Source organism: Protopterus annectens, chromosome 13.part0 (genome assembly GCF_019279795.1).
Source record: "Protopterus annectens isolate FY-2018-M chromosome 13.part0, PAN1.0, whole genome shotgun sequence".
Lineage (NCBI taxonomy): Eukaryota > Metazoa > Chordata > Ceratodontiformes > Protopteridae > Protopterus > Protopterus annectens.
Genome location: NC_056747.1, coordinates 1,240,952,602 through 1,240,967,299, shown reverse-complemented (window position 1 = coordinate 1,240,967,299; position 14,698 = coordinate 1,240,952,602). Strand labels below are relative to the sequence as shown.

General features: G+C 38.5%; 1 protein-coding gene across 2 annotated transcripts in view; it reads right to left on the bottom strand.

Moving 5' to 3' along the window:
* The window catches only part of SLC4A1 (solute carrier family 4 member 1 (Diego blood group)), a 512,400-nt gene that overhangs the window by 423,487 nt on the left and 74,215 nt on the right, over positions 1 to 14,698 (bottom strand). Inside the window, exon 1 of one of the 2 annotated variants that reach the window (XM_044055259.1) lies at positions 11,202 to 11,305. The exons of the other annotated variant lie outside the window; for it this stretch is intronic. The gene's annotated coding sequence lies outside the window, so the exon portion shown is untranslated. Of the gene's footprint in view, positions 1 to 11,201; positions 11,306 to 14,698 lie in introns of those variants that run through there. 2 annotated transcript variants of the gene reach the window in all.

Below are 14,698 nucleotides of genomic sequence, written 5' to 3'. Positions count from 1 at the left end.
GATGTATTCAGGGAGCACTGCCATCACCCTCTCTATCTCCATACTTCAGATGTATTCAGGGAGCACTGCCATCTCCCTCTCTGTCTCCATACTTCAGATATATTCAGGGAGCATTGCCATCTCCCTCTCTGTCTCCATACTTCAGATGTATTCAGGGAGCACTGCCATCTCCCTCTTTGTCTCCGTACTTCAGATGTATTCAGGGAGCACTGCCATCTCCCTCTCTGTCTCCATACTTCAGATGTATTCAGGGAGCACTACCATCTCCCTCTCTGTCTCCGTACTTCAGATGTATTCAGGGAGCACTGCCATCTCCCTCTCTGTCTCCGTACTTCAGATGGATTCAGGGAGCACTGCCATCTCCCTCTCTGTCTCCGTACTTCAGATGTATTCAGGGAGCACTGCCATCTCCCTCTCTGTCTCCGTACTTCAGATGTATTCAGGGAGCACTGCCATCTCCCTCTCTGTCTCCATACTTCAGATGTATTCAGGGAGCACTGCCATCTCTCTCTCTGTCTCCGTACTTCAGATGTATTCAGGGATCACTGCCATCTCCCTCTCTGTCTCCATACTTCAGATGTATTCAGGGAGCACTGCCATCTCCCTCTCTGTCTCCAGACTTCAGATGTATTCAGGAGCACTGCCATCTCTCTCCCTCTCTGTCTCCGTACTTCAGATGTATTCAGGGATCACTGCCATCTCCCTCTCTGTCTCCATACTTCAGATGTATTCATGGAGCAATGCCATCTCCCTCTCTGTCTCCATACTTCAGATGTATTCAGGAGCACTGCCATCTCCCTCTCTGTCTCCGTACTTCAGATGTATTCAGGAGCACTGCCATCTCCCTCTCTGTCTCCGTACTTCAGATGTATTCAGGGAGCACTGCCATCTCCCTCTCTGTCTCCGTACTTCAGATGTATTCAGGGAGCACTGCCATCTCCCTCTCTGTCTCCGTACTTCAGATGTATTCAGGGAGGACTGCCATCTCCCTCTCTGTCTCCATACTTCAGATGTATTCAGGGAGCACTGCCATCTCCCTCTCTGTCTCTGTACTTCAGATGTATTCTGGGAGCACTGCCATCTCCCTCTCTGTCTCCGTACTTCAGATGTATTCAGGGAGCACTGCCATCTCCCTCTCGGCCTCCATACTTCAGATGTATTCAGGGAGCACTGCCATCTCCATCTCTGTCTCCATACTTCAGATGTATTCAGGGAGCACTGCCATCTCCCTCTCTGTCTCTGTACTTCAGATGTATTCAGGGAGCACTGCCATCTCCCTCTCTGTCTCCGTACTTCAGATGTATTCAGGGAGCACTGCCATCTCTCTGTCTCTGTATTTCAGATATATTCAGGGAGCACTGCCATCTCCCTCTCTGTCTCTGAACTTCAGATGTATTCAGGGAGCACTGCCATCTCTCTCTCTGTCTCCGTACTTCAGATGTATTCAGGGAGCACTGCCATCTTCCTCTCTGTCTTCGTACTTCAGATGTATTCAGGGAGCACTGCAATCTCCCTCTCTGTCTCCGTACTTCAGATGTATTCAGGGAGCACTGCCATCTCCCTCTCTGTCTCCATACTTCAGATGTATTCAGGGAGCACTGACATCTCCCTCTCTGTCTCCGTATTTCAGATGTATTCAGGGAGCACTGCCATCTCTCTCTCTGTCTCCGTACTTCAGATAAATGCATGGAGCACTGCCATCTCCCTCTCTGTCTCCGTACTTCAGATGTATTCAGGGAGCACTGCCATCTCCCTCTCTGTCTCCGTACTTCAGATGTATTCAGGGAGCACTGCCATTTCACTCTCTCTGTCTCCGTACTTCAGATGTATTCAGGGAGCACTGCCATCTCCCTCTCTGTCTCCGTACGTCAGATGTATTCAGGGAGCACTGCCATCTCCCTCTCTGTCTCCATACTTCAGATGTATTCAGGGAGCACTGCCATCTCCCTCTCTGTCTCCGTACTTCAGATATATTCAGGGAGCACTGCCATCTCCCTCTCTGTCTCCATACTTCAGATGTATTCAGGGAGCACTGCCATCTCCCTCTCTGTCTCCGTACTTCAGATGTATTCAGGGAGCACTGCCATCTCTCTCTCTGTCTCCGAACTTCAGATGTATTCAGGGAGCACTGCCATCTCCCTCTCTGTCTCCATACTTCAGATGTATTCAGGGAGCACTGCCATCTCCCTCTCTGTCTCCATACTATAGATGTATTCAGGGAGCACTGCCATCTCCCTCTCTGTCTCCGTACTTCAGATGTATTCAGGGAGCACTGCCATCTCCCTCTCTGTCTCCATACTTCAGATGTGTTCGGGGATCACTGCCATCTCCCTCTCTGTCTCCATACTTCAGATGTATTCAGGGAGCACTGTCATCTCCCTCTGTGTCTCCGTACTTCAGATGTATTCAGGGAGCACTGCCATCTCCCTCTCTGTCTCCGTACTTCAGATGTATTCAGGGAGCACTGCCATCTCTCTCTCTGTCTTTGTACTTCAGATATATTCAGGGAGCACTGCCATCTCCCTCTCTGTCTCCATACTTCAGATGTATTCAGGGAGCACTGCCATCTCCCTCTCTGTCTCCGTACTTCAGATGTATTCAGGGAGCACTGCCATCTCACTCTCTCTGTCTCCATAATTCAGATGTATTCAGGGAGCACTGCCATCTCCCTCTCTGTCTCCGTATGTCAGATGTATTCAGGGAGCACTGCCATCTCCCTCTCTGTCTCCATACTTCAGATGTATTCAGGGAGCACTGCCATCCCCCTCTCTGTCTCCGTACTTCAGATATATTCAGGGAGCACTGCCATCTCCCTCTCTGTCTCCGTACTTCAGATGTATTCGGAGAGCACTGCCATCTCCCTCTCTGTCTCCGTACTTCAGCTGTATTCAGGGAGCACTGCCATCTCTCTCTCTCTGTCTCCATACTTCAGATGTATTCAGGGAGCACTGCCATCTCCCTCTCTGTCTCCGTACTTCAGATGTATTCAGGGAGCACTGCCATCTCCCTCTCTGTCTCCATACTTCAGATGTATTCAGTGAGCACTGCCAACTCCCTCTCTGTCTCCGTACTTCAGATGTATTTAGGGAGCACTGCCATCTCCCTCTCTGTCTCCGTACGTCAGATGTATTCAGGGAGCACTGCCATCTCTCTCTCTCTGTCTCCGTATTTCAGATGTATTCAGGAAGCACTGCCATCTCCCTCTCTGTCTCTGTACTTCAGATATATTTAGGGAGCACCGCCATCTCCCTCTCTGTCTCCGTACTTCAGATATATTCAGGGAGCACTGCCATCTCTCTCCCTCTCTGTCTCCATAGTTAAACATCAAATACACTGCAATGTCTTAACTTACATGACACCCCGTTGAATTCTAAACTATAAGTAAGCCAGTGTTCTACCTGTTTCTCAGCTTTTATGAAAAAAAAATTATAACTGCTAGTCATAGCTTCCATTAAACTTCTATTAAAACATGCATGGCTCTCATTTGCATATCTTATAGATTTCATTTAGCACTATTCTAAATCTCATTTTTTCCTCAGAAAGGCATTGTATAGACATTAAGGTCTATGACACAGTCTCATCATTTGGAGCACATTTCCATTTCCAAAGTGCATTAAATGCACAGACCTTTGTAATATTAAAAGACAATATATGAGAATCAGAATTGACACAACTATAGACTGTGATATTATCCTTTATTACTTTTACATAACTACACTGTAGCTTAGAAAACAAGGGCCACAAAGGAATCTACAACAAATGCATATATAATGATCTGCCCTACTTAACAAGGCAGTAGGGTGGTATAACATTCTTTCACTGTCTTTCTTAACCACTGTGTTTCAGTTTCTTTGCTTGCATTTTAACAGGCCAAATGCTGTGGGCATAGACACATGGAATTTTTGAATCTCGGATGTTTGATTTGCTATATACAGATTCCTCAGCTGATAGTGATGTTTGAGTAGCACTCAAGATTAAGTGCGTGATTGTTTTGTGTGCACATAGACTGATTTGTAATTGCAACAAGAGTCAAGTGATGTTATCAAAACACTCAACAAATACTCACTCAAAGTCCTTGAGAAAAGTAAGGAATAACAACATACACCCAAGTTAAGAGGACTGTCTTAACAGGTTCCTTTAAGGATTCAGACATAGACTCTGGATCCAGCAGTCTAAATTATTTTGCTAAAGACAGAGCATATATCCCCCTATGTTTTATGTTGCACCATTGTACGATATATATATATATATATATATATATATATATATATATATATATGTGTGTGTGTGTGTGTGTGTGTGTGTGTGTGTGTGTGTAATGGTGCACATGGTATTACAGTGTTAGTGTGCTTATATGTTTTTCATACTGTATAAGGTGTGTGTATACTGTTTTATTTTATTTACATTTGTTTTCTGCGGTGAACCATTGATCAAACAGAACTAATTGGAGGTTCAGCCTGGGTCTATATTAGAATATCGAACAAATGTAATATTGAACGACCTAAAGGGCGAAAATGCTAGACCTCTAAGTCACTATTGTGGGGGGCTGCACCTCCGCTAAATATATATACCAACTCCAAAATCGCACTACAGTGAGGAAAGGGCAAATATTCTGATCTTCACTGTACTGCGATCTCACAAAAAGCATATCGAGGTCCGGCATTTTTGGCCTTTACGCCGTTTGATATTTGCAATTTTCGATGCCGTGATAAGAACCCGTAAATTATAGTGTATTATACAATGACCCCCCCCCCCATTAATATTCCAAAACATGCATGCTGATTGGCCAACATGCCCATTGTAAATCCCACAATATACCAATGGAAAAAAGGTCGGTCACCCGGACTTTTTTCCGTCGGTATAAAGTCCTCAAAATATATGTTTTTAAACAAATAAAAAAAGAAAAAGAAAAAAATGGAGCAACTGAGACTTTCTTTTCTCCGTTGCTTCCGTTTGTAAGCATTGATGTACCGGGTATGCATGGGACGCAAGTCCCATATGCATGCTCAGTACATCAAAACAAGGAAGCAGTGTACCACAACCAGCATTAGAACAGTAAAGTGCCGTTATACAAAGACATTATTTAAGAAAAATAAGTATTTTTTTTCTTAAATAATGTCATTGTATAATAGCAATAACTGACTTTGTGGTTGTGGTATATTGAAATCTACCCATGGTTGGCTTTATTTAATCACTCGGGCTTCGCACTCGTGACCAAACCACACCAACCATGGGTAAATCCAGCATTACCCACACCCAGGCATAGGTTATTGTTATAATATACCACACCTTTTCGTCGGTTATTGCTTTAAGAAACGATAGTTCAAAGTAACATAATACATAAATAAAGCATGGCAAGACAAAGGGTTATAGAGATGACATTTGAAACAGCCACAATAAATGTACTCTTAGTTCAAGACTACATACATACATACAAATAGCTAAAGTCCAGAGGAGGACATCAGTGAGAGAGTGATTTGCAGAGAAAAGATGTTAAGACATATGGTGGTGATTCAGCTGAGGTGTTGAGTGAGTTATTGAGGGATAATATTAAGTCAAAGAGGGCTTGAGATTCAATATTTTAGCACACAAATGAATTTATTTGACTACTCTTGATATTACAATGTACTATTGCAGAAAATGGTATGCTGGTACACACGCTACTAATATTTAATCAAATAAAAATCCATCCTACCTACTGATGTATTCTACTGACGTGAAGTTATGTGGGATCCTAGTATTCCTCCCTACAATATAATGTTTTAATGTATAGGTGTATGTGTATATTTATCTGAGATGCATTTTAGATAATAAATGTGACCAGTAGTCACAGGCTTGTGGCCTCATAAGACTGCTCTGACAAAGTGACAGTGTGTAACTCATTCTGTTGGACCGTGAGTGACATGTACAGCTGTGACATGTTAGAGATACATTGTTTTATATTTTTTATTAATCTTACCTATGATGCAGTACACTGCCATGTGTCCTTCTTCACACAGTGTCATGATTTGTGGGTGCACAGATATATATTTCCCTATTTTCTAAGCTTCTGTGTTTCATGACATTGATGTGTAGATGTATGATTAGTACTGCTGCGTTTGGTGTAACACGTTTAGTGAAGACATCAACATGCCCTACCATACAAGATGTTACAACATACTGTGACACATGTAAGAGTCTGTATCTTCTACCATATGTCTTATAACTCACTAGTAAATCAGAGCGCAGGTCCTGCTGCAGCCTGTGTCATATAAATAATAATATAAGGTATGGCATGCAGTCACTTGGTATACATACAAAAGAGGTTAGGCGTGACACACAGTAGAGTACCTGTTAATCGTAGCATAGTATATTGCAAGTCGTTGAGCTTGCTACATGACCTATAGACACTTTGGAAAAGCACAATTAATTGAATCTCTTTCCGGAATTTGCTAATCACAGGGGCCCTCAAAATGTAATTATTTGCAAGGTGCTAGAATTTCAAAATAGATTATGTTTTTTTGTGGGGTACACAGGTCATCTGCTATTTGGTAGCTCAGTGTATTTTCTGGAGGGATAAATATTGAGTACAATTCTAAAAGACTTGCTGTCAGTGTACGTGACCACTTACACTGAGAGCAGGCTCAGAGAAGGTTTGGAATAGATAGGACTTACACCAAAGTAAGTCACTTACACTGAGAGCAGGCTCAGAGAAGGGAAGGTTTGGAATAGATAGGCCTTATACCAAAGTCACTTACACTGAGAGCAGGCTCAGAGAAGGGAAGGTTTGGAATAGATAGGCCTTACACCAAAGTAAGTCACTTAGAGAGCAAGTCTTTTGGAATCAGGGCAGACTGATACACAGACCAACTCTTTTAGAACCTATCCATTATTCACAAAAACAGATTTGATGTATTGTGTTTTGTCAACAGTGTTTTGGACATTTGTTCAAGCCCTTTTACCAACATTTCATCTCCTTACTGGTATATACTACTTTTTACAGAGGCAGAGGAAGTCTGTGTAATACTATAAATGTGCAGTAGACAAAATACTTTCAAATTTGCAGGCTTTTCTTAATTCAGTTACACTTTTTTCTGCATGCATTTAAAAATCCGTATCTTGTTCTAGAACAGATTTTGCAGGTCAGTGATTTGATTTCTAGTACAGCACATGCCAACTTCCATCCAAACATGCCATAGGGCTGTAATGGTAGTAGAGTCAGACACCTGCTGCATACATTGTTGTAAAATACTGTACCTGTTCAGTACTTGAATTCAAGAAACAGTATATTAACTATGTTTGGAGCTGTGTAACTGAAATCAATGTTTGTATCTGTTGACAACTGTTTACACCTACCATAAAAAAGAAAGAAACCAAATATGGATCCAGGAAATGTATTACATTCCATTCACAGCAAAGCATTACAGATTCCTTTAGTGATGATATGAAAATAAAGAGGGACTTTATATAACCACCAAATAAACTGGATAAAAAAAAAAGACTGTAAGTAAAGACTTTTTAAGGTGCATGTGCAGGTGTGCATACATGAATGTGCTATTTTATAATTAGAAAATTATGAAAACAAATTATGTCTACTTTTATAATTAGAAAATTAGGAAAACAAATTATGTCTACTAACCGTGTTTATGTATTATGTGTTTATTTAAAGCATTTTTATCATCATTGTCAAGATTTCTTTCAGGTAATGGTGGGTTGCTGCATTTGAGGTAACAGTGATTTAAATGTGGATTAGATCCTGCATTTTCTGCCATGTTGTATCATCAGTGGCTTTTAAACTCCTCGGACAGTTATATTTCAGCATGTTTTACCCAAGTTATAAGCCATGCAGTGACGAGATGTATGAATCATATATGACTGCTTGTATTATTCTGTAATAAACAAAAACTTTGAATCATCTTTCCAGTGTGGCACAGTGCCTGTCAAGATATGGGTCACAGGCAAAATGCAGAACAGATGCTGACATTTTTAATTAGGAAGCTCACATTAATCTAACGAGTTGCTGATTTATACTAAAAAGTTAACCATTTGAATGGAATCTGGCTGAATCAACATATCACCTGATGGCAAAAAAGATATATATTTTTCCCTTGGCTCAAGGATGAAGCAATCTCAGATTTGATGACATTCCACCCCCACCTCCACCCCAAGAAAAAAAAATGTCTGGTTTGTTCTGAAACTTCTGATTTTGTTCAGCTAGCAAACTATAACCTGGATTGGTATAATGGTTAAGGTGTTTTTACATTATAGAGAGAAGGTACTGGGCTTGATTCTCACCTTGGGAGTATCACTAAACTTAAAATGACCTCCTGTTGTAATTAAGTTAGTCATTGCCTGTGAATCTAGATTCTGATTATGAATTTGTTGTTAAAATGAGCTACATGATTCTCTACTATTTACCCTAATTTTTTGCAAGAAACTTTTTAACATTGAATGTTGTTAAAATGAGCTATATGATTCTCTACTATTTACCCTCAATTTTTACAAGAAACTCTTAACATTGAATGTGTGGTAAACTTTATCAACACAGAGCTAGGAACTCATTTGAAGTAAAATGCAGACCTGTTCCTCAGGCTGAAATATTTTTAAGAGGCACTTGCTAATGCACAGATATGAGGTTCTTGTGCAATGGTTCTTAGAATGTATTATTGTACTATGTGTTATACTATTTGTATTGGTGTGTCCAGTATATCTGTATTTGATTTATTATGTCTGCACTTGCATGCTATGTACTCTATGCAAATCATTTATCCAAACCGAAGATCAAGCTGTCTTTTGTTAACATCCAGTGTCTTACCTGGTGAAATATGATAAATAAATAAAATATATTGCTGATGGACGTTCCTCATCAGGGCTAGTCACCTGGTGATGTAAACCTTAGCTCTAGGTGATTTGGTCACATTGGCTAATATGTGACACCCCTACCCCATGTAAAAATGGCAAAAGGGGAGTTAATGATTATGACAACAGTACTTCTACTGAAATTCTGTGCTGTGATACATTAGTGCACGTTCGCACAAATTGTACTGTTTCATTCTTGTGAAATGCTATGTCTCCTGCAACCTTGGTGGTATAATGCAGCACAAAACAGCTAAGAATGTCATGTTCCACCCTGAATTATAACTTACTAACAGGTAGGTATCTCTGCACCCCTTACATTAATAAACATTCATACACATTTCACTGTTCCACAGCTTAATTGAATAATACTCATGCATGCATGTTCTGCAATTACCTGATAATAAGGTGTACTATTATAATCCAGTATAAAGCAGTAGCATACAGTTGTACATAACTGGCATATTATACAAGTGTCAAATAAAACAACACGAAAATGACCAAAAGTCCTTCTGTCAATACATTAATCCAAAAAACAAAAATAATTGTGTTGGATCTTATGAAGGAATTGTTTCCAAAAGCGCTTATCCTGCATGCACTTCATTAAATTTTATGCTACGAGCCATGGTAGCCCTACTGTTGATATTATCCAAGTGAACCGGTTTACGTGTTTTACTGTACATCGTGGTTTAGCACACTAGTTAACAGGAGAATGTATTGCATATTTTCCCATGGCATAGTGTACTGCAAGGCTGGTGTGTTTATCCCATTTTACCTGTAGTACAACATACCATATATAGAGTGTGTGTGGGGGTCTTTGTTCACTGATAATATTACATGTTATAATTCATTGAATGTTTAGTGCTGCATTTTTCTCAGAAATTAAATGGACTGCTTGAAGGCCTGCTGAAATCTCACCAGTGACATTTTTAGTTAAATACAATCAATCCAAGTTCAGATTTGGGCTTATATCGCACTATATTGCATCATGATTTCCATACTTCATTTCCCCTCATTGTAATATGCAGAAACAACATGACACCACAGCACATCCCATGCAATATTATTATTCAACATACAAAATTCTAGATGAAAAGTGAATATTACGTAGATTTTAAATGATGAAAACAGTGGAAAATTATTTTCTGTCAAGATGTGATACTAATTTACCTAGCTTACTCTATATCTAAGTCCCTGGCACATACTTTTTTCTAGAGTTTATTTTAAACACTAAACACTGCCAAACATTTATCCAAGCAAGATCAAGCAGTAGAGGCAACCATGTACCATTAAAAATGCCAAGAACTCAGTTGTAAAATAAATAAAGTCTTTATTTATTTTACAATTGAGTTCCTGGCGTTTTTGATGGTACATGGTTGCCTCTACTGCTTGATCTTGCTTGGATTATACATCACATTTTATACTAGCAGTGAGGCATTCACCCAGTGGAGTGTTTTGTGCCTTGTAATCTTATTATTTATAAAAGTATGCCTGCAAATCACTCAGGATCTCAACCGCACAGGACAAAGTACATGACATCAGCCCCATTATATAGCACACAGCTTTTCTCATTGGTCATATTTTTTCTGGAGTTGGAATTTGGAAGTAAATGTTTAAATGTATAGACAAATGCATACTGACAAAAAGTCAACATGGCTATTAAATAACATTAAGCGATATAGAAACAGACTTAACAGTCATACACTGTGAGACATATGCTTAGTCACTCAGAACATATACACATTTAAAGTAACAATATTAGATTCATAACTAAATAAACTGGAAACAAGTCATAGAGAAATTTGCAGCTACAGAGAAAATAAGTTTTTTTTTTAATTTGCCATTTGTATTTTTTATAATTTTACCATCTAAATATTTCGTTATTTGTACATTGTAATCTGGCTATATGTAAACTCTAAGAATGCAGTGTAGGTGTATATATATGAGAAAAATAGAGTATGTTTAATTTGTCATTACTGGTTTTGGTCATTTTTACTAAATATTTCCTAAAACTAGCTGTATGTAAATTCTAAGAATGCAGTGCATTTGTATCTCATCTATATATATATATATATATATATATATATATATATATATATATATATATATATATATAATATATATATATATATATGTGTGTGTATTTATATCAATATCTAATCTATATATATATGTAATGTATTTGCGTGTGTGTGTGTGTGTGTGTGTGTGTGTATCCACAGAGCAGAGGGTGCCTTTCACATGACTGACCCCTACTCATTCTGCTTCACGTGGCTTATTACCCTGTAAAGAGGGGCGTAGCCATGTGAGTCCTTGAAATCAGGTACTTGCCTCATATGTATTATAATAATCTAAAAGTGACCTACCTCACTCCACACAGCCAGTGTCTGGAAAAGAGCAATCTCCCTTGTCTCCTGCAGGTAGTGAGCTAATTTATACAGATCCACCCCTGTGTTTTGGATTTAAGCAGCCAGTAGGCAAGTTGGTGTTTAGAATGGCTGTGTGGTAAGAGTTTGGGAGGCAGTGTGTCAGCATAACTAAACGATTAATAAAAAAGTGTTTGATTGTTGATGGTAAACAAACAGTTTAAAGGAATAGAGCAGATCATTACTAAAGATCAGAAATACCTTTATGAGAAGTATTAAGAATACACAAATGTTGGATTATCTATGTAGTCAAATCTGCTGCCCTCTTATTTGCCTACTACAGTAACAGCCCCCCAAAAAACTTACATAAAAATAATGCTATCTGTCTTAGTCACATCCTTTAATTCCAGGAATTCTTTTAAACTGGTATGTATTAGTTTGTATCATGTGTTTACTCAACAATCAAAGGAACATCTATAAGGTCATTTTATAAGCACTAGCACGCCACCATTCTTAGTTTGTACTGCTTGTAATTTTACGTACTAATGTTTGTCAGGTGTGTGTGTGTGTGTGTGTGTGTGTGTGTGTGTGTGTGTGTGTGTGTGTGTGTGTGTGTGTTTGAGTGCATGCGTGCATACGTCACAACTCTCAAATGCCCAGATTTTTGCCTGATATTTTGGCAACTGCTCCTCGTAAAATGCATGGTTTTCTGGCAAATTATTGAGGATGGAAGGCATTAAGTAATGACAGACATATGAGCTATAAGACTTCATATCCTTCAGAAAATGCACACTAATGTAAAACCTTTTATTTTTTCAACTTTCTAAGTTAATAAGATCAATATTTAAAATCTGTCCATATGTTTGAGCCTTTGTCCCTCCATTATTTTTGGTTTTATCCAGATTTGTTGGTCTAAGACATTGAGAGGTATGACATGAGTGTGTCTCTGTCAGTCTGTCTGTCTGTGGCTGTCTGTTGATATTCTAAGGACTGTAATTGTGATCCTTAGAGTGATGAAAATTGACAAAGAAAAAATGGGATAATACTGCATCTCAGAATATTTTTCCTTTACTCCACATATAGCAGTCTCAATATGTGTAAGTATTTGGGATGTGATTAGGGATGCAAGAAGGTGGAGACCCCCCCTGCAAAAAATGTATTAATACTGTACACTGCTAACAAGATGTTAAATGCAGTTTTTGTGGCACAGACAACAGAAACACAATACTACATGTACATATATGTGCATACATAAATAAATGCACACACACACACACACACACACACACACACACACACACGCACACACACACACACACACACACACACACACACACACACACACACACACACACACACACACACACACACACACACATATCAAAGCTGGATTAAAGTGTCCGTTAAGATTCATATAATTCATAAACAAATAAGGATATTAAAAACAGTGGGGCTTATACTCTAACATTTCTAACGTGCATGCCTGCCAAATACAAGCTGTTATCTTGCTGTTCCCACCACAACAGTGCACTAACACTTCTGGTAAATTGAACCAACAAACAACACCAAGGAGAATAATAGCCCCACCATAGAATGAACCACATAAAAATATGTAAAAAACAACAGCAGGGCAACCACGGCAAATCACATAAATTTAATAAAATAATAAAATAGATGAGCACTTTTGGAGATGACTCCTTCATCAGATCTATACACAAAATGTAAAACAATAGTTTAAATACAAGAGTGCAACCAATCACATATTAATTAAATAATTAACCAATTATATTACTAACATCTCCTAGCTTTTAAAATAGGCTTTAAAGGAATAAAACCACTCAAGCCTGGTGGAATATCAACTCTTAAATCAGCTATCCAGTAAGTTTCCTTAACTTCTGTAGCATTTAATATATCACCACCCCTCAAAGTGGGGGTAAAGGCATTCAAAATCATAAACATAAAACTATGTCCTGGATGTGCAGTAATATGTTGAGCTATAGCACTCATTTGCACAGTCTTACGTATGTCACCCAAATGCTGTAGGATACATTCCTTTAACATTCTGTTGGTCTTGCCAACATAAAAACATGCACATTCTGTGCAGGTCACAATATAAATCACATTTTTAGTAGAACAACATGCATCGTTTAAATATCTATATCTTTTATCAGTAACAGAATTTATAAACTCATTGTTGGTCTTAATATACTTACAAGTCTTACATATTTTACACGGATATGTACCTAATCTATTACTAAGAAGCTTGCTTGCATTATTTTGCTTAGATCTATAACATAGTAAGCTTTTCAAGTTACGATTCATTTTATCACTAAAGCAAGGCACCGCACTAACAATATGTCTAATTCTGTTATCTGACAATAATAATTTCCAATTATTTTTAATATAAACCTTATATATTTAAAATCAGTACTAAAAGTGAAAGGTATAACTGTGAATGCATTTTGTCGTTCATTGCTGACTGTCTCCATATTACCTTTCGAAAATCACGGTCTTCCCCTTCCATTTCTCTTGGATTTAATCTGCATTGATAATTGTGTAACATCCCTAGTTCTATAACCACGATCTGGTAAATTATTTTCAGTTATTTCTAATTGACGCAGAAAATCATTATCTTTACAGCAAAGTCTAGATGTTCTCAAGAGCTGATTATTCATAACATTCTTAAAAATATATTGGGGATGCATACTTCCCCTAGCCAATAGGGCATTCTTCCAACACGGCTTATGATATAGTGAGGTATTCGTCTTATGTTCATTATCTACTCTCAATAAAATATATAAAAACGCTATAGAGTCAGATGACGAATGAACTGTAAAGTTTAAAACTTCAGTTGTAGATTCTAAATAAGTAACAAAAGTATCCAATTGTTGTGCATCCCTTTCCATAAAATAAACACATCATCTACAAATCTGTGATATAGACCTATGTACGTTGACCACAAATTGCCATTGTTCAAAATATATTTCATCTCCCACTCAGCTAGAACCAAATTGGCATAGCTGTTAGCGCTGGGTGTTCCCATGGCAACACCCCAATACTGTAAGTGGAAGGTCTGTTCAAAAAGGAACACATTATTTTCAAGTATAGTTTCTATTGATTCTCTCTTCTTCTTCACAAGGAAATACATGGCCGAAAACAGTGACATGGAATTAGATTGCTGTCCTAGAATACCATCTACTAGGGCTTCTGGATATAAAATTAAATTATCGACATTAGGACTGAATCCTCTATTATCCTTAAACCTTAACTATGAAGTGGGATCTGATACTACTACTCCCGTACTTAAAGAAGACATTTTTTGGCTGTATAGAGACTTAGAGAATGGTTTATATAAGCTGAAATGTTTACAGTGGCAACTCATGCATCTTGAGACATGCTTGCAATTTAAAATAATCCCAAGAGGGCTTTGTAGTTTTTGCATGCCGACTTATGGACAGAAATTACAGCATTATAGATAAGTTCACCAGCTTAAATAT